Genomic DNA, 23,089 nt, shown 5'->3' with positions numbered 1-23,089 from the left:
ACTGTAATAGATGATACATCAAACTGAATAGGCAATATCAGATAGCCATTTCCATCTCTCATTGACTACAATCAAGTGTATTTGATCCTTGACGCAAGTTCGGAGTATCATGTTGTTTTACTTACGTTATACCAACTTTCTCTGATTGTTGTTGATATAAACTGTAGTCTATGCTGATTCTGGTTGACCTTCGCTGTGCCTTTTGATCTTTGTGACCTGCAACGCTTATACTTGCTTATTCTTTCAGAAATGCGTTTATTCGTATAGACCTTCTATGATTCTTATAAACTTTTGTTTATTTTTTTCTGTTTCATGATGACCTTTGTTTTTTAATAATGCCGTTTAATTTTGTAAATTATCATTGGTCTTTGTTAATGACGTCTGTTGTTTGTTCATGACCTTTGTTGTTGCATGATGACCTTTGCTGATGATGTTTTTTGCTTGTTGTTAATGACATTTGGTGCTTTTTAACTACCCTGGTTGTTTTTATGTCATTTCCTGCTTGTTAATGACCTTTGCTGTTTATTAATTAAATATTAGAATAAAAATCATAGTTTTTGCGTTTTTTTTTATTTTCCTGTAAATCTTGGGTTTGTGAAGTTCAGTTCAGGAAAATGATGAAAAATTGAATACGTAGGTCACAGTGACCTAGTTAAACTTTTGTTTCATTTTAGAATTTAAAACTTTAATAATTTTGATAATATGAGATTGATTTTTAGTTTTCAGAAATTTCCATGTAAACGAAGCACGCCAATGTAGTGCTAGCTCAATAATATAATATTACTCGACAGTGATTCCGCTTTGATAGCAGACATTGTGTAGGGAGGATTATAAAAGCAAGCCTACTAGAACACTGACGTTTTAAAAAATATTTCTGACGAAGCAAAGGAAGTATTTTTTTAAAGCAGACTGTTTATGCGCTATCGACTTAAATAGATCATGACAGTAAATCATTCTTTACTCGACATCATGAATTCCAGAGTAATGAATTCGAGTAATGAATAGGCAATAAACCAACAGTTATACATACACGTCAATTATTACGTTACGGAACACGGACAAAGCAGGTGTTTTTAGGGCGACCGACACTTTATGTTTTACTGATAATGAGCGCACATCCAGATCATTAGAATACGTTGACATGGTATTATTGCAGTCGAGCACAAGATTATCGAACTGAATCAGCATGTTTGTCACGCAGGAGAGGAAAGTAGTTCATTTGTCTAATAAGACACATCTACCTTGACTATGGCTGGTTTTAAGAAAACAAGCAAAATTTTTACAGGAACAGCTAGTAGATTCAAGAAATCTTTTAGTAATTGTACTTTTCTCAGAAACTGTCAACGTTCTTATTTAAGCGATAGTTTTATTTCAGCGGTAGTTTTATTTTAGAAAAAGTTTAATTCAAGCGCTTTTCGCGATGTCTTTAATGCGCTCATTCTTGCAAAAAGCGTTAAATTTTGTAGAAGGGTATTTCCGATATTGAATCACCGAATTGCGCTAATTAACTATTTTTTTTTCATTTGCGCTTAACTTTAATTGTGCTAAAATAAGTACATTTATATTTTTATATTTTTTTTTTGTATAAACATCATAGAACTATAAAAGAGTTATATACAATGTACATCAAGGCAAATCTATCTCATGGTGAAGACAACACCAGTGACAAACCTGGTTACCTGCTGACGTTGACTTAACGACAGATTTGGACAGACCAAAGTCATAAGTCATGTATTTGTTGTAATGTAAATGCCATGCTTTTGCGGCCGTTAAAGAATTTTATTCCTAGCACACATTAATGGGAACGACATGTGTCTTGGCCTAGTTACTACAAATCGCTTGTTGCCCGCGATCACTTCAATGTCCTTTTTTTCAGACAGACGCCAGACGATGCTTTAAATAAGAAATGTAATTAGCCACTTTGCCTTTGTTTTTCATATGTTATTGTTTTGTTTAACTATGTGGTAATGCCACCATGACAATTACAAAATGGACACTACGTCTGGGTATGCAGAGGAAAGCACTGGTCGTCTTTCAATTATCTGTATATTTACGATCGCAGGACTATAAATATATAGACCTCATATTACATAACAAGAGAAAATATGCATTTATACTCTTGTCATAGAGCGATGGTCCATTTTGATAATTTGTGAAATGTCAAGTATGTCAACAAATTACCCTTGAAGTAGTCGTCAAGTGTCAGCATGGATTTGTTTGTCCCCGCTCACCCCTTTTCTCTCCCCCTAATACATTCATATCCCGCCCTCTTGGACAAACATACTAACACATGCAAAACAGCGATATAACATGCTTGAACTGTTGTTATTCCCCGAGGGCCCCCGATTGTCACTGTGTTGACATCAGACGTTCGTTCGGATGTGAAACTGTTTGTTTTGCTACAAGTGGGTCCTTGAGCAGAGTGGGTCCTTACGATCGCTGTGTATTGCATTTCATTGATCTGGCTCGTTAGGAAAACGAATGCAATTAATTAACGGTTTTTAATTACGTTCGATGTTTCATTGCCACCGCTTACATTGCATGGGAACTTGGAAGCACGTTGCATATGTCCTGGATTATTGATAGGTTTCCTTAAAATAACGCGATTACCCACGCGATTTTAATTACTTTCTCATATAATTGGACACATTATTCTCCGATTCATTTATCAATCTTGATACTCCATATAATTGGAATCCTGACATAGCATTTTTCTTAGCTGAGGATTCTTTGAGTACAAAACACATGATTCTTTGAGAACAAAACACACAGGAAAACAGACGGTTATAATTCCAGGCAATGCTGTCTTACCTAGCACCAGTTTTCCAGCAGTTTAGGACAATGTCACTTCTAAAATATGTATTAACATGTGTGACAAGAGAGTTTGTATTTACCTTTAAACTGCTTTTGGTTACCAAATGGTCTGAGTTTCCAGATAACAAACACCGACTATGGTAAGTCCCCAAGTGACGCAAAATGCTCCTCGACCTAGCGAAGAGGAACATACAAAGCTTTAGCTTTTGATTATGGTCAAAGTCTCCGGATAAAAATCTAAAGCCATATAATAACCTTTTGTGTGTTCTCGTGCACCCAAACCTTAAATGGATAGGCTGAAGTAGGATTTCAGATAAAACCGGATTTGATCGTAACGATGATTAATGGTTGATAAACTGTTTATATTCATTCGGAGTCGACAGTTGTACTCACTGATATCTTGATCGCTCCTATTCTTTCTATCCTGAGTCTTATCTGAGAACCGGATATTACCTGAAATTGTTTCTACCTCAAATATGGGGATAACCTTGGTATTACCAAACAAATTCGATTTTCCCCACTTGAATAGGAGTTTGATGTTCTCTTAATTTTATTCCTTTCAGACTAGCCTTGAAGTCGTCCGCATGTTCGTTGTTTAGACTGTAAAAACTCAAATTGAAGAGATACAGTATAAAACATTCTATTAGTTCGAAAGAAAAATAAAGAAGAATTTACGACATGTTGGAGGTCTTAGACAAAATTATGAGGACAGTCTGTTGTGAAGATTGGCTCTACGCAGGAAATTTCGGTGATATTTCTCACAATATTACAGCCGTTCTACTGCTACTTCTAAGTTATTGGTGGATGGTGCCCGTTAATAATTATAATTGCCATCATCTCTTGGATAAATAATGGTCTTCTTACCAAAAAATTGCTGTGTCCCAACATAAAAAGTTAGAATCAGAAGGTCAAAGATAAATAGTTTTGGCAATGCCTTAATAGATACACTGTGACCCTGAGCGCCATTACTCAAACACGTTTGGCTATTTTACGATCTTCCAAAGATGACTGCACGATTCATTTCCCAGGAGTTGCGATAATTATCAAGCAATAAGTCGGCTTTCTCTTATTTCGGTATACCGTCTCGGTCAGACAAGATACAATCGACCACTAATAATTGTATCAGGAAATTGACAAATGTCATTTTCACGGCCGCACGAATCGTTCCCTTGTCGCCCTGCTGTCGCGCACGACCACACAAAACGATACTGTGTCCAATGTGTAGAACGAACCCGAACCATGCTGATGGTTAATGATCAAAGCAACAATATTATACGGGGGCAGGGAATAAAGAGATCCTAGCCGGTCGTTAATCCAGGCTCTATTGACGAATAAAACACTATTTTTATCTAAAAGCGATACTTTTAACGCAGAATCATTTGAAATCGTTCATGATAGCGATATACCAGAAAGGAGTAATATGTATTTAAAACCAGCTCCATTGGTGACCATAACTCAGCTATTCCGTTGTCATATCAATGGGTCAGAAATTCGAGTGGAATTCATATTCCCCTTGCACGAATAAACCATTAGAATAGCCTTGGTACAAAACTAAACAAAACTCATTTTGATGACGTGCTCTTATAAACAATATTTTATTAACTATACAATTAAAACATTTTAACAAAGTATACAATCGAATCAAGAACTTTTATTTTACGAATTCTTGCTAAATCCACATCATTTGGTAAAAACTGGCTGAAATTGCAATGTGTCAGGATATGTCTGAGTGGTTTGGACCAATAAGAAAAAAGCAAAACACACAGTCATAAAACAAAATGTTGTCAAGAATGTGAAATTAATATCTAATTAAAAACACATTGAGCATCAAAATATACACTTCGTTGAAATTCAAAATAAAAAGATCATACTCTTTGGTTCTTTTTCAGAGCAAAACAATGGAGAGTAAATTGTATCTCTACAGAAGACTCCATATCAGATGTCACGATGTTTACTGTGACCGACTTTCGACCGAGGGCATCGAGGACAATGTACTTTTCTTACTTTTGATCTTTCCTTGAAATGTATATGTGTAAGGTAGTTAATCATCAACCATGTGATTAGAAATGACAATACCAGGGGGATTATGATAAAGATTCTTTCTAGTGGACGCTAGCAGCTGTCAATCTCACACTGGTTTAAACCTCCCATGGCCCACCAAAAGCCCACCACGAATTAGCATGGCAGTAATGTGACGGCTACTAAATATAAACTCTGTTATCGCGGGGTTAAACCGCCGCCAATCGATCTTCCCAGAAACACGTGGTCAATCGAAACTCTTTTGCCTCCAGTATATCATGTTCAGTAAACCATTAAAGAACCGTTTATCGATGGCAATATCTCTTGTCGTAGTTTACGCTGATGATCGAGAGTCCCCTGTCGCAAATGCATTCTAGGAGTCTAATCTATTGTAGGAATCGACGAATCTTTATAATGATTGTAAGTAGTCATTGATGGTCCCACTGGTCTTAAGCTTACGGGCTCAATAATATGGTGAAAGAGATGTTATTGTTTTGAACAAAATTTGCCTCATTAATGGTGGTATTTATCTTTATGTTTTTCTCCACTTTAACGGTTATTACAACCAGGTGCACTGAGCCAAAGATGTCCATAATAATGACTGTAATTAATGGTTGCAAAAACACAAAACTTCATTAACATTTCAACTCACAAAATATTGCAATTGCAATTTTGGCATTTTTATTTACTATTAGCTTGTTTTCTTTGTATTATGCTGAAATTTCTGATATAATCTATTGAAACTATTAAATAGTTTACGCCAAAAGGAAAAATATTGCCATTGCCATATTAGGTTTCACAAACTAAGAAAACTCAACACTATGACCTCCAATGTTTAGGGTGCGATGTCCTACTTGTTCAGTGCTGGCAGGATTGTCATTTGGATGAAATGAAAATGTGTAAACTGAAACTCTGATCTTATTTTGTATAGCGGGTTGGGTAGTCGTTATTGTAAACTTTAGGTACATAATGATTGTTACGTCATCAGTTTGTGAGTATAACGTCATATCTGTAGAACAAATATCGTAATGTTGGTCCAAACAATCAATATCTTCGAAAAAAGGAGAAGTATTTGTAACACACAGACAGAATACTGCAATCGTATGTAACCCTATAGAGGTAGGCAGGCTAGTAGCCTTGCTTAAGTCCCCATGAATATCATTAAGAGATATTTTTTTATAATTTTTTTTATTTTGCAAGACATTGTATAGTACATAACATAATACAAGCATAAACATTCACTCCGACATACCATATACACTATACATGTATATTAACTGCAATCATATAAAGTACATAGATACATTCATACATCTATTACATAGATTTATACATACACACATATATTGTAAATCATATGTATAGTAGTTACATATTTCCTTATAAAGATACATACTTACATGCATACATAGATACATATACAAGCATACTTACAAAGCGTACATGCACAGGTACATATATAGAGTTGAAGATATATACATATATGACATACAAACATACATACATACACACCCTAACATAAGCACACACACTTACACACCCTTGTATACCTTCACACACTCTTAACTCATACACAAAAGAAAGAAAATCATCACTTTTATAATTAACTATACATCAAACACTTAAATTTGGAGAGGGGGTGAGAAAAAGAGGGAAGAAAGAGAAAAAGAGAGAGAGAGATCCCACAACTGCTATAAGATGAAGAAGGAAAAAAAAACTAGCAAAAAAAAACATTTTTTTCTAAAAAGGCAAAGTCAGGAATTAAAATTAAAGTTTTGGTTTCACACATGCATGTTAAATTTTTATAGCTACATTTCAATAAAATGTTTCCATTTTCTCCAATTATTGTCAAATTTCCTTTTTATGTTTTCATTTTTATAATATGTGGTGAATTTCACAGTATTGAAATGATCTTCAATAGTATTGATGAGGGCGTCAAGACTTAAGGGTATATGTAGACATCTACTTTTATATATATAGTGTTTGATTAAGATTATAATTTCGTTATCAACAATGTTAGCAACCGGAGACAATATTCCAAAAAGAAATGATTCTTTATTTAAAACAACAGGAATAAATAAAATGTCACACAGATTTTCAAATTGCTGTAATAGCTTTTGTACTTCACAACATTCCCATATACAGTGAATAATAGTTTCTCTTTCCTTATTACAGAGTGAACATAATGGGCTAGGATACAACTTTGTTTTGTAAAGAAAAGTATTCGTTACTAAAATATGGTGTATAATTCTAACCTGAAACCATTGTAGTTTGGAACTTTTTGTGACAGAAAAGGGTATTTTAATAGATATGATATTTGAATATTCCCGCTAGGTAAACAGGAAGTGGGGTACCTGTTGAACCCTGACAGAAGTTGTCATGTAAATCGTGTATAATTGTGGATCGCAACTGAGTTAAACTATAGTGTATTTTATTAGAGTACAAGTATTTAATTCCACAGTGCATTATTGTGGTGTATATAATGTTGCTTAGACCTAGTACCGATGTGTAGTATATTTAAAGGTCAGTTACGCGGAATTGTTTGCTCATACTTGCAGCCAGAGTAAGGTCAATCTGATTAAAATCATATCTTCGATTACGCTCTGATACTCTACGCTGCACCTGTTTTACTGCGCAGTATAGTTTGCGCAAAATGTGCATATTACAGGCGGTTCTGTCCAGCCTAAACCAAGTCCAGTCAGAAAATCAAAACATTTCTATTTTGTTCAGCCTGCATCAGGCGCCGGTAAGGCTGTATTCTGAATTAAAATTAGTAAATTTTGACAGTTTATGATGAGCTGGGTAACCGTTGGGGCAAACATTGTCCCAACGGCACGTGCACCAGTCACGTACCCAATCATTATAAATAGAAGGGCCGCATTAGGCCCCAGTCAGACGGAAATTAGACTGAGACTGAGGTTTGAGACTGGAAATTCCGCCTAACACACACTTAACATCTACCTACGTCACCGCCTCCTCTAGGGCCACATGATAGAGAGGGAGAGAGAACTCTTTTCTACACTTCAGATTGAATAAATTAGCCGTCAACAAACTTCAACCCTACTCCTTGTCGTCATTTCGACCGACACAGCCATCCATAGGACGACACGTACTTATTTTAGAGGTAATTTTATTTTGGCGCTTTTCGCGCCAGGATTGAAGCGCTTATTCATATAAAGTGATAAATATTTAAATGATATAATTTCACTGCGCTAAAATAAGGTACATTTATAGTACTTTGTTCTGTTCACATCGATATTTTGCCTTGTTCAATCGATGTTGAGTTTGGACTACATATTTATCAAATACTATGACAATATTAATTACAATGTACCCATAAGTTCCCACTGACGTTTTACTGCTATAGATAAATTTTGATTCACCTAGCGTATGTGTATCGTATGCAGATATTGGCAATGATTAACCACCTGTCGTTAAGCCTAAAACCAGACAATATAATTTCCTAAACTGATTACAAGATTATCACTTCCTGATATTAACAGAAAATTAAGAGTATGGACAATTACACTAATTTACCCATAATCCCCTCTGATAGGATTTGTCTTGGACCGGATACAACAAAGGAAGATTACATTGTCTATCAATATTCTAGAATGAACAATACGAGAATATCTACGCCAATCATAATTACGCTGTAGATATAAGCTTTGTTGTCGACGGACGCACTCCTATTCTATAATGTGGGATATAGAGAGACCACAGAACCAAATGATTTTCTATAGACGACAATGTTAAAGTTCGCCACTGTCCAGGCTAAATGAAGTTTTTCAAGTCCGGTCATTCATGGCTATTTTTGATGAGGATCATCTCACACAACTGTGAATATAAAACCTTGCTAAACTTTATGTGGGGAGGGGGGTCCATAATTTGTTGAATTCCGCACTAAAATTTGACAAAAATGTTCATAAACTTTCTGTATTGATTACCTCCCCCTGTCAGAAACAGACTTAAAAGAATTCCAAAATTTCTTTACATATGTAACATCTACGTATTTTGCCATACCCACACATTAAACATTTTGGAAATGATGCACCATTAATACCCAATCAGCAGGCTCCGAAACATTCACCTCTCTATGAAACCTTCTGCCCAAAAGGGGATATCCAGAAATCAATTTTTGGTTTGATTCCACGGTCCCTGTAGTACAATCTAGAATTACGAGATAACTGATAAATAAGCAGATGTAGGTCAATGTTTTGCATGTTGTCCCCATGTTTCTTTTTATTTTTTATATTTCTCTATGTGTTCTGACGTCACACTATCTCAAAATCATTCTAGAAAGGAAAATAATGCAGCTTACTTCTTTCGTTTTAAAAAAATTATTTATTATTTATTAGAAATTAAGGACCTTTCATTCGGCATTAGGGTGTTATGAAGACCTGACATAATAGTAAATGCTAGCTTTGGACTTTTCTATCGTTATTATTTGATTATGCAACGCCAGTTTAACACAAAATAATATCAGTTCTGAAAAAAGGGCGTTTCTTACATAAAATAATTGAATTTTTGTTTTATTATTTGATAATTCAATTTTGCTTGTTACAAGCATTTTCATTGGCTTAAGAATTTACTTTATTAGCCCATAAAGGAAAAAATGACGTCGCCGTTTATGACGTTGCTTCTGATTGGCTGAGATGACGGCGTACATATTTCATTGACAAAAGAGTCCCAAAATGAATTTTGAGTATTGAAGAGATTATCTTTAGTAAATTGAATTATAATGATTAATTAGAATATATTTTTTATGTTATGGAGATATAACACAAAAATCTGAGTGTACTCTCATCATAAACCTCTTCGCGATTTATTTAGAATACACTCAGATTTTTGTGTTATATCTCCATAACATAAAAAATCTATTCAAGTTAATCCTTAACTATAAAACACGCTTTAAATCGATATATCAATATCACATTTACCATTCGGATGGGGTCTGGGAACAACACAAAAATATAAAATGGAGATCCATTAGACGCTAAGAGTGTCTATAACTGAGACTGAAAAACAAGAAAAAAACCAACTTCAAAACTGCCGCCAGAACTCCATAAATTTCAGGAAGAGATAATTTAAAAGTAATTCAAGAACTATCATTCGAAAACTGCTGCCACAAGTCAATACCTATTGAATTTAATACCGGTAAGAGGGGCTATCACTGAGAATTTTAAAATAATTCAAAAACTACAATTCAAAAACTACCGTCGATATAAATTGTAGCTGGTTCATTTATGACATAATGTATAAATCAATAGAGTGTATTAGATTATATTTACATTTACTTGTAACTTCTACTATATAAACTAACCAAGGCAAAATGGAGGATATGACGGTATAACTGACACCAAAAACGTGACTTTTATGACGTCACTAATGTTGACGTGGTGACGTAAACTAATCACCATCAAAATGGCTGTTCCATCTTGTGGATTAAATCGTCGTTGATAAACGGTTTTCATAGTCTAACTTAAACAATGTTAATGCAGAGACCCTAAAATGAGTTGATAATGTAAATATAAGCATTAAACTATCTTCCTATGGCATCTATGGTCTATATAGATGCCAGAGCTTTGCAGACAATCATCTCATAATGCTTAAATAAAGTAAGTCGGGTTGAGAGGAAGTAAACAGTAAAAATGTAGCCATGACTTCAGCTAGATTTTACATGGGCCGGTGTTCTACTTAGGAGATCTATATTTAACCCATGACAGCGTACAGAAATTGAAAAAAAAAGTAATCAATTAAAACAATATTTAAAGTATTTCAAAACAAAATTAAGACCATTGCAAGTTATTTTGGTATTTTACTGACTCGTTTTCGTCTTGAATTTGCCGGTTTTTCTCTGAAGGCCTAACAATACTATAGAACTTTTCTAGATTCATGATATTTTTTGGCGATAAAAATGCTGTTGTCATCCAATTCCATTTGATACGTCGCAGTTCTCCATTAGTAGCAGGAGTGTAAGTCTGGCACTCAAAGTATTTCCTCCTGGACACAGATAAAAATGGGATATAATAGTCACAATGAAGGGGAGAATATGTTATGCAACACTCTCTGAGAAAAAACCCAGCTTACACATGGAAGAAAATTAGGAACTGGTCTATAATTGTCTGAGCTTGCTTCAGCCTATCGGATAAAGTACTCTTTTGTTTAAACTTTCGTTATTTGAATTATTGATACAACAATACAATCAGGAGAAAACCAGTGTTTCAGCCTAGTATATCGGAGAGAAAGTAGTGTTTTGACAATCGTCGTTCTTTCTGTAGTCTTCAAAGAAAATATCTGCAGTTCTGTGGTTAGTCAGGTTTTTTTTTCTGCTGAGCTAACTCCAGTTTTATTATGAGATAATCAGGGGTGGATACAAAGTCAATTATAGTAACCCGTGGAGTTTTGATGAAAATACTCAAGTCTAACAAATTTATGAGAGTTAGTCACAAGGAGCGCAGTTACAATATTTGGCCGGTATATTGTCTTCCCAACATGTCCAGCGTAGACCTTACAGGCAAGAGTCCCATGTAGATTCAATAGGAAACTCAAAATTACTTGTTATTTTTAGAATAATATTTTCAGTTCAAAATAATTATTAATACAAAGAAAAAAAGCCTGACCTACACATATGTATCACTATCGTTCAATAACGCACATCGTTATTCTAAATTGCAGTTCAAATATTATAAACATCACCCAACCTCAGTTCAACTTTATATTCCAAAACCCACTTCCGGTAGTAACGCGAGAAAATCATAAAATCGAATTAGGTATATCGGTCAAGTCTTATTTTACAATACACGTTTGTTTCAAGACTTTATTTTCCCAACAAATAATTTCCCATTTAGAAATAGAAAACCACGAAATCATTCACAATTACCACAGCTGTCCAATCGGGGATAGCCTTTCACATCGATCCTTCATGGCCCGACAGTGGCGCTTGACAGATTGTTGCAATCACAGAAGATTTATGAACACGCGAATATGCCGTGCTACGAAAAGTGGTATCGTCGCTGGGCATTTGTATGACAATAAGTATGATAGAAAGATTTGAATGTTCTTTTTAATGTCGTGCACTTAGTTGTATTGCTATTTCGGTCATGGGCACAAATGGGCGGCCTTTATGATAGCGGCGCTTTGCTATCGTGGCAAATCTGACTGACAATAGAATCAAGTAACGAGCATCCAAAGAGCGCTTGGAGTGCGTTGTGTCTGGGACCGGGATGGCGCCACTTTATTATTCGACATTCTTTTACTCGTATTTTTCTTAATCCCTTCTGAATTTGTGGTGTCTGAGAATCCATGTTTTTATACCACATTAGAATTATCATGAGTATTTACATTATGTTGGCCCTGCAGGTAGGGCGTTAGAATTGTACCTGCTGCCACTATTGCATGATCGTAAAAGGCGACTAAATTTAGGATCTTATCTTTTCTCTTCTTCCTAACTGACTTTATCTTTCCTAATGCCTCCCTTGGCACCGCCTCACTTTTGGCCTTGAGTTGAGCGTTCGCCCCTGTGAGGAAGGCTCTGGGTTCTGTCCCCTGGTCGAGACACAACAAAGTCTATAAAAGTGGTAGTTTCTGCTCCTGCTTAGCGCTCGGCATACAGGGAGTGGGACGACTGGTTCGCCCGTTGTCAGTATAATGTGAGGCGTGTTGCTTGGTGTCTTCGGCGGCATGCTTCAGTGATATAGCACTATAAAAAGGGCAACAGTTCCACTATACAAGAAGACACAACACGAATATACCGCAGTCTCCCAAAACACGCACCTCGCGCAACATACACGCAACACACCGCATACATGGGAGGCCGTCCTTACATGACCATAGCTGTTAATAGGACGTTAATTAATCAAACAAACAAACAATATTTTCACTATGTGAAGCTAATAATCTACGAATAAAAAATGTACATTTGGTCACTGATGTATAATTTCCATAGATCAAAATATTGGGATTAATTCACGTACCACGTGATAACGTTTGTGCGGGACTACTGTTTTTAATGGTGATGGAATGACGTCAATAGATGATATCCCGCGCTAACGTCATATCAGTGGGAAGATTACAAATACATGTAGTTACGTTCATCACCACTGGAGATACTAGTCCCGTACAAATGTTATCAGGTATCACGTGGTACGTGAATTGGTCCCTTTCGCAAATACAATTAATAGTGATCGCATTATAGCTAATATTACACCAAAGGAAGTTCTGTTTCAGCATTGTGTAGACATATTAGGACAGTGCGTTTTGATAATGGCCATTTGCTCCCTCAACTCTGAATGGCCTGTAAAAACGAACGTCGGAATGTGTAAAGACACTTGCTTTTACATAACCACTTCTCCCTCCCCCTCTCCCCCCAAAGCTATAATCTAAGATATCGACAGATCAGTTCGAAGGTTTAGTCAAGTACGCAATTTTTGTATTTGTCTTCTTTCAGTGATTTCAGAAAGTAATTACGAAGCAACTGCATGCCTTTTCTATTTATCTATTATGGCCTAGTTGAGAGGGCACTATGGAATAATGGCCGAACCTTACATGAAACCATTATAATTTTCAATGTCGCATTTGTTTAACGTTTAAGATGTCTTACCACAGAAAGCAAATATTTTAATTTCCACATTACATTTCTATGTAATAATTTGATCTTACCTGTAACAAGCTTTTCCATTGGCTTAAAATCATGTGACCATCTCATAACGTCGCCGTTTATAATGTTGCATTTGATTGGTGGATACGGCAGTAAAATAACTACTTAATTAAAAAAAAAAATTTATAATTTTTAAAAAAAGTCCAACAAAAAAAGATGAATTACATGCCAAAATATTAAATTCGAAGGATTAACTTGAATATTGTTAATATGGTATGTAGGTATAACAATAAATGCTGAGTGTACTCTCACCATAATCCGCTTTGTGGTTATATAGGTTACATTCAGATAACATGAATATCAAAAATGAGAAAAAAGAAAAAAAAAATAAAAAATTAAAAAAAAAAACAAACTTTTAAATGTCGCTTTTTTTTCTTCAACCGAGATAAACATGGATCTGATATTAGTAAAAACGGTTAAAGTCTTTTTGCAGGAAAGATACTTGTTTCCTCCTAGGTATGTAACGTCTCGATCACACACAACGTTTTAATGACGTCATACAATAGTCATATTGACGTCACAATAGACTCACTATTTCAATAGTAACTATGTATGTAGCCAAGCAGAATACCACATTTTGTAACGCGATTCATCAATTATGGACCGTTGTTGAGGTAAATTGACCGACATCCTCGATACTCCAGGGGTTCCGATCACTTACGCTCTCTACACCCCTGGACTATCTCATAGTAAATCTGGAGGCATCATAACAGCCCTCTGATGCAGATCAAAAGAGCCGTATAACGGCACATTTTGGTTGACTGTGTGGCTTTGAAGTTGGGCGTAGCTCTCTCGGTAGTCTTCAAAGAAATTTGTGCTGGCCTGTGATTGGTTCAGAATTTTTCCTCTGAGCTGCCTTCAGTTTTACTATGAGATAGAGTGTAGAGATCGTAAATAATAAATGACCGATCGCGTAGCCCGATGTCATAATTTTAAATTCTGCAAAGGCGAAATGACATCATATTGACTGAATCAAAGGTTTCAGAATAGTACACTGCATTAGTTGTTAAGGATGTACTCCTCTGAGAAGTCAAAATTTTCTTGTATTAAACTTTTTTTATCTCATATAGATTTTTGGAAATAGGAGTTCATACCATAAAAGAAAATGGAAGAAAAAAATATATGTCCGTGTGCTCGTTTTTGAGCTATTGTCACTCAAAGATACCTATAAGTTGACAAAATATTGGATTTTATGGGAATTTTGCCGTTTTGACCATATACACAAATGATTAAAGCCATAATTGCCTAATGAAGTGTTTGATATGCATGGATGTTTGCAGAATATATTTTCCAGTAATCTTATTTTAAAATATACCAGTTTTGATTAATAAGACTAATATTTTTATTCACAATAACAACATATGCTACCCCCAGACCCCTTAATTTTGAGCTTCAAAATGCACCATTTTCAGCCATTTTTGCCAAATTTAACCCTCTATAGAAAAAGTTCTGGTATTAAACTTTTGTTAATATTTTGCATATCATCAGGGAAAGTGTTGTTCTTTCTAAATCAGGCAGAAATATGGGGGGTCCGTGTGCTTACTTTTTTGCTCCATTAGAATATTTGTTATTTTTCAGTATTTTAGAGTAAAAAAAATAAAAGTGCTCAAATTACCATTAAATGTAAAAATAAAGTGACAAAAGTGTATCATTTCACACAATAATGCTCAATATTTTAATAACCACGAACCCAGTAAAGATTTACAGCAAAATTAGCTCGATACAGTTAAACATTCTGGCGCAGTGATGATTTAAGTAAAAACAATTTCAGTAAAATATGGTGGCTCTACTCAAAGCGAAAAAAAACCCCACAATTTCAAAATGGTAGCCAAATAGGCCATTTCTTAAAATCCCCGTATAAAAAAAATCTACTGAAAATAGAAATGTATTTTTTTGACAAAGTTTGCAACTGGCAACTTGCTACTGATATTGATAGATTTTATTTGAAAATCTCATAACTTCTTTGATCTATGTTGAAACGAGACTTCAACGAGACTGAAACCTCAGAAGAATACATCCTGAACGTCGGGATATCATGACGCCACAATCAGAATAGTGACCCGGTAAGGGACGTCACAATTGCAACATTGACTTTCAATATTCTAATTAGCAGACTAGAGGTAGCATAATCAGTCATATGATGTATGTATTATACCATCACGCTAAGACCACATAATTCGCATGTGCTCATTTTCGTTTTCATCTTTTGTATAAATAGTCACGTATTTCACAACTGAGCACATAAGTTAATCTTTGCACTTGATACCCTCAGGAACTAGGATCGCCACTTCTATAGTATAAGGTAGGACTAGGTCAATGACTCAATATAAACCCTGCTGGGTCAGTAAGTAAGTTCTCGAGAAAAATGATAACAGCCAAACCCAGAAGCCTGTCTCGCTGGTATTGACCTACAGAACAATTAAGTAATAATAACATGGCCTTATGCCCTCGGTAGTTCCTCCACGAACCCAGAAGCCCTAGACCATCATATGTCATATTTGTAGCATCATTCCATTTGCCGTCGAATCAAGTTGGTGACATAGAAACGCCTTTCGTCTATCTCCCACAGGTTTCAATCAGTGCAATGGTCTGACCATCGGTGAAGAGAGAGGTAACACAATAGTACTCCGGTATCCATCCTCGATATTCCAAGGGTTACTATCACTGTCGTTATATCTACCCGTGGGATGTTTCATAGCAAAATTGAAGGCTCTGTGTGCGACACCAGATGAGAGAGGTAGTTTGGTTCATTGGTGTACATCAAACCGGTACATTGTGGTTAATTGTGTGACTTTTCAATTTGGCGCAACTGTCTCTATAATCTTCGAAGGGGATGTCTGTGCCTGTGATTGGTCAGTTGTTTTCTCCTGAACAGCATTTCGTTTCGCTATGAAATATTTAAGGGTTGAATATAATGATATAATCTGATTATGTCCGCTACCGTAAAAATAATGCTATACTGAATCAGATCGTATCAGTGTTCTTCTACTATTCTGTATTTTACAGAGTTATTTGTCCTTACGGGTAGGTACAGTATACAAATATTGACTTTATGAAGGTGAATACGAGAAATTGTTAAAACTGAGAAAGGTGATATTCCTCGAGACCGAAGGCCGAGGGAAATATCACCTTTGAAAGGTTTAAAGGGACAATTCACTCAGGCTATTTCTTTTAAATAACCGAGAAGCAAAATATGGCATTAATGGATTGTTCTACATTTCTTATGAAACATATAATATAAAATAATGACAAATTCCACGTTATTGTTTAGTATTTTAATTGAAACCGTTGTAATTACAAATCGTTGATTAAGCAGGTACAATATGTACGCTGTACCTATACCCGAGCCAAAGTCACGCACATTAAACAAATGAACTACATAACCACTGAGGAGGTGATAAAATGATTTTTTAGGCAAAACAATTCACCATTTAAGGTAAACACACTACTGTCAGAGAGATTTGAGCAGTTCTAGACAAAAGTTGCATTACTCTACGAGCAAGGGCCAGGGTTCGGCATACAATATGTTCGACCACAATGTGTAATGGCGGACAGCGAGCGAGTTTGAACATTTCACACGCATTTCACCACCATGGGCTTTTCTGGCATATCACATTAAAACCGACTGAACTTATTTCCATTAGAACTGGGTTTTTTCCGATATATGTACAAACTCTAATGTTCTCTTAGACTGAATTGTCCCTTTAACATTTCCCCGTATTAACCTACAAAAAGTAAATAATTGTTTTGTTATATGAAACGATACAGTCTGTGATATTTCAGTATTTAAAGGGACAATTCAGTCTAAGAGAACATTAAAACTTGCACATATTTCGAAAACAAACCAGTTCTAATGGAAATTAGATTGGTTGGTTTTACCGTAATATGTCAGAAAATCCCACTGTAGTCAAATGTATGTGAAGTGGTCTATCGCCATTATACATAGCCTTGTATTCCGAACCTTGACCCTTGCCTGTGTAGTAATGTTTTTTTTTTGCGTAGAACTACTCAAATTGCTCTTAAAGTTGTGTTCACATTATAAGATGCATGTTCTCGTCTAAAAATAATTTCATCAACTCCTCAGTGGTTATGTATTGCATTTGTTTAACGTGCGTGACTTTGACTCGGGTAAAGGTACAGCGAACATATACCTGTTTAATCGTATTGATCAACGATTTGGAATTTCAATGGTATTGATAAAAATACATAACAATGTTGTAGAATTTGTCACTATTTCTTGTCATATTTTTCACAAGGAATGTAGAACAACACATTTATGTCATATTTTGCTTCGTGGTTATGTAATGAATTAGCCTCACTGAATTGCCCCTTTAATACAATTTAAAGAAAGGACAGCAGAATGATTTTGAAATTAAACAAAACAAAATCAGGAAAATATTCATGCACGTATTCTCTAGTAGGCATTTGTAGTACTTCTGTTATACTTCTTCACAATATAATCTTCGGACATAAAGCTACATTAAGCACGTGTAAATTATTTTCTAAATCCTACCATACTGTTGACTGCCATGTCTGATTTGGCTTACGTCCGATGATCGGCAATGCTCTATTTTGATTGGTCAAAATTGTGGAAGAGACAGGGAATTCCTTTTGTTATATGACTGTGAGTTTTACCATTTTCTGATTGGTCTAGAATGCTCGGACAGGTCTTGACAAAATACAAAGTTATGTAGGATGAACATTTTGTTATCTTTATTACTGAGCATGAACATTTTATTATTATTTTTACTGAGATGAACATTTTATTATTATTTTTAGGATGAACACTTTATTGTTATTTTTAGAATGAATATTTTGTTATCATTATTATTGAGGATGAACATTTTATTGTTATTTTTCTTAGTAACGTTTTGTTAAATAAGAGACCCAATCTGCATTCTGCGTGGGGACAACAATATTCTTCGGAGACTTGACCCCAGTATGCCCTAATCCTGGTAACTCATACAAAAACAAAGATGTGTATATACATTTGTTGCTCAGCAATATTAATATACTGTTTATAGCTAGAAGAATAAAATATGTGTGTTGTTTAAAAAAAACAAAGCAAAAAACCCAACCTTTCGTTGTTATTATGTTTGAGGAAGAACATTAACCGACTTGATAAAGGTCCCGCTTCTTATTTACACTTAGGATGTGTTTTATTGATGGTGCAGACAAATATTGATAAAGCTCAGGACTGGGCAAACATTATTTCGTGCTGACAAATTAAACACAATAATAGAAAAATAGACATTATATTCCCGATAGCACGGTATCACGGCAATAGGAATGCGGTTAACAGTTACAATGGAAACAAACCTGTAACCATAGCAGTAAAATCGATAAGATTAAGTGCATACACACTAAAATCCACTACGGTATACCACGCAACTCTTGGAAGCTTCTGGGAGTTTCTGAAATAGGAGCGTCTTTTGATTTAAGTATGACACCATAAATTACATCTTCCTCGTGATTTTATAATACTTTCTGTATGCAACTGAAACAGTGGAAGATGATGCATTCCAATTTTTCTGTGTACGTTACTATAGCTGATTTGTGTTATTTTGAAACAGAATTAATCAAACTCACTACTTATCTTATGATTGACCAGTCACGCTTTCCTATTCAGGATGAAAAGATGGAAGGTGGAGTTATCGTTGTTTTAACGGATTATATAAGTGACAAATTGGCACTCATCACCCATGGTATTATCATATCATCTTCATTATTGAACACTCTTAACATTTCCGAGGGAAGGTGTCATATTATGTAATATTCAAATGTTCAAATATGTTCGAAATGGCGTAATACCCTAATGTACTAATGTCCAAATATTCTAATGTCCAAATACCCTAATGTCCAAATATCCTAATGTCTAAATATTCCAATGTCGTAATATTCTAATGTCCAAATATCCTAAAGTCTAAATATTCTTATGTCTTAATATTCTAATGTCCAAATGTCTAAATGTCACTATAATTGTTATTATCGGAACAAATAACATACTAAAATAGAAAATTTAAAAGTGTGGAAGTTTTCTCATCTTTGAATGTTTGTAATAACGGTACACTGGAAAATACATGTAAAATGTTCATTCATTGTTTTATTCATTATTTTATTCATTTATTGTCAACATGCTTCAATTAAATGAATTCATTCGCTTATTCCTATAATTTCATTTATTCATTCGTTATTTCATTGATATATTGTCTACGTTCAATCATTAATGAATTAATTCGTTCATTCACTTATTTTCATTCATTATTTCATTCTTTTATTGTCAACGTTCAATCGTTATGAATTAATTCATTCGTTCATTCATCTATTTTCATTCAGTATTTCATTCATTTATTGTCAACGTTCAATCATTAATTAATTCATTCGTTCATTCATCTATTTTCTTTCATTCATTATTTCATTTCTTATTTCATCTGTTTATTGTAATAATTCAACCATTATTCAATCCATTCGTTCAGTTCATCCATCTATTTTCATTCATTCATTCAAGAAGGTCAAATGATACCAATACGTGATAATTTAATTAGTTACTTAACTTCGACATAGACATGACTTGATCATTGCTGTATACTATATTTCCAGGACACCGAACTCACACAATGAATTTCGACACGAAATTTCGACAAATATCCGAGACAAGAAACACGCCTGTCGATTATTCTATTATGGAAATTTTGATGGATGGCATGACGGGATATATTTAATTTATTTTTTATTTTTCTTCATTGAACTAGAATGTCTGGTAATTTGCTGGCTGGACTAGCGGTAGCTATATTTAGACTGCCATTGTAATTAAGAGAGGTGCTGGATGGCGAGCCTCGGGGAATCACGCATCACCCCCGGGGTGTCTCATGCGACATCATGACACCTACAACACCAAGCAGTTGAAGGAACGATCTACCATTCGCCACCCACACACCTATTCATACAACCAGTACCACATTCATCGGCGGACGTGTCATTTTTATAACAATAATTATGAAATTGGAAATATTCAATTTGTTCAATATCAAGTTCTATATGATGTAAACAAATGGGGTATTGATTTCGGAGATTTGAAACTTCCAGAGCGTTTTACTTATTAATCAATCACAATGTCAATTCATATATGGCTCTGTGCAGTGTGCCTAGCTTTTTGGAGTACTTTATTTAGGCCTGAATGTGTAGTCGTTTTACTGTATATGATTTAATTTTGCTCGGAATGCTTTGCTGTGAGCTGATTTATAGTATATCGATTGTATTAGCCCCCCTACTCACATATATTATGGCACTATGCCAATCAAATCTGAAATCAATATGAATAAAAAAAAAACTAATAGTGCAAAATATACAACAGTTGCCAATTCGCATTTTCAGCAAAATGATGAAGAAAAGAAAAATGTTCGTAACATATTGAAATTTTTTATTTGCACTGCAAATCAATGTTAACTGTGCTGCTAGTAAATTCGTAATTTACCCTTTACATTCACTTTGAGTAAGCGAAAACACAAAATATGCAGATCAAATTAATGTCTGGGAAATTAAACTACTCCAGTCACTACTTTCAGAGAGAGAGTAGAATGTCTGACACAACATTCGGTTAACCAATTTTATGTTATAATAAGGCAGAGACAGTAGAATGTCTGACACAACATTCGGTGATTGCGGGCTATATCGTTCAGATGGATATATCGATGTTTCAGTGAAGTGCCTTTACAATATGATTAATTGTAAGAAAAAAACTGGCTGGCAATTTACTTTGCAAGAAATAGAGCTTTTGTTCATAACTATCTCAAGAATGCAATTGGCAGCTTGTTACCATTACCTGGCTAAAAAAATCCTCATCTAAATTCAGGTCGCATGGTATAACACAATTAGACAAGCCGTGCTTACCCGCGGGACATCGGGATAGAACATTAAATGACGTCACTTCCGACAACTTGTCGACAATGCATTAAGCAAAGTGTTCCCAATCCAGCAACTCTAAAGAGCTTAATAACTCAGCAACACTTGAAAATTCCTGTGCGTTATCGACAGAAATAAATGTTAAGGCTAGGTGTTAGAATTTTAAATGAACCATCATCACACACCATATTCATGTTCTAAAACTCGTAATATTTACCATAAAATGACAATAATGTGGGATGGTGATATGGTCCTGAGTCGATGATATTTTTTAGGGACCAAAAGACATATCCCTGTTTGTTCTGACTTCGATATCGCACGTTGGTAGTTGCGCGCAGACCACAGGAAGGAAATTGCACACAACCGAGACAAGCATTAAGTACAATCTTTCAAGGACGTAATTGTGAGACAGCTTACACTTCAGACGGAAATTAACGTATACCGGTTTTAGTCTTTTGCTGGTAGACACTTTTTCTAAAAGGTCAAGCTAATTGTCCGGAATCATTTTAAAGATACGACACTAAAAGGTTATCCTTTTCGTGCAAGCTTTAAACACTTTCGCAGTAGAATAAAAACATCCCATTAGATTCCCCGTGTAAAAACATCTTGACCTTTCAGAATGTGCGCGGAACGATGTCTTTTCGTGGAATTGCTGCTGTAAATGGCGCAGATTTATTTTCACGCAGACATTTTTTCTTTGAGATTTATTTTCACGGAGACTTTTTTTTCGTGGAGACTGATTTTTGCGATATTTTAATGCCTAAACCTTTTTTCGAGACGATTCTATTTCACGGCTTAGAGTTGTATAATTCTATTGCACCTTTATTCAAACGTTTTCGTGACGATTGTTTTTTTGCGATTTCTAATCACCCGCAAGGTACGCAAAATTTTGGCTTGTGTTTCCCTCACCAAATATCATAATGATAACAGACAAATAATTTACCTGAGATCTAACTGAATACGGAGCTTGAAAATTGAAAATTAAAATATGCAATGTCGAAAACTTAACTAGATATGACGGTGTTATCGTGACCAAGATTTTTATAACGGATCAGATGGAAACGCTTTATCTCCTTCATACCTGGTTCACTTTTCATAGTGTGCTTTCAAAAGTCTTCGAAAATGGCATTTTGTGCATGAATTGTAATTCTATATTATACAAAATCATCCACTCACGATGTCAAAAATTGAGAGTTACGTAATCAGATTTTAGAAAAAAAATGTAGATTTATGTGCAAAATAGGATGTTGCGCTTCTATCCTGATGATGTCACTAGCACCAGTAGATTGGTCTGTTTATATATTGTCGTATCTTTATTTCGGTCTGTTAACGTCCATCATAAACACTAGAACGATCTGTAGATAATGTGTGTCCGTTCGTCAGATACAAGGAAAAATGGATAGTCTTGTGTTGGACGGAAATGATGGCAAGAAATCAAATAATTATCTTTAAATATTTTAAATTTATATTTCATTTTTTACCGTGAACGTATTAAAAATGTTATTGTACAACGTAGTTTTATCATATCTGTTGGTCGAACTATACAATGTCATAGTAGTCGTTGATCTAGAATAGACACTTACCGTAACGACTTCCTCGCTTTTTAATTATCTGTTGTATTTGTTTCCTGTTACTGCTCAAAGCAGTCATCAATCTTCTAACATTTAAAGCTCAAAGGCTTAGTAGTGTTCTTTG

This window comes from Argopecten irradians, chromosome 8 (genome assembly GCF_041381155.1).
Source record: "Argopecten irradians isolate NY chromosome 8, Ai_NY, whole genome shotgun sequence".
NCBI classification, from domain to species: domain Eukaryota; kingdom Metazoa; phylum Mollusca; class Bivalvia; order Pectinida; family Pectinidae; genus Argopecten; species Argopecten irradians.
The sequence above is the reverse complement of the archived record's forward strand: the minus strand, read 5'-3'. Positions refer to the sequence as shown.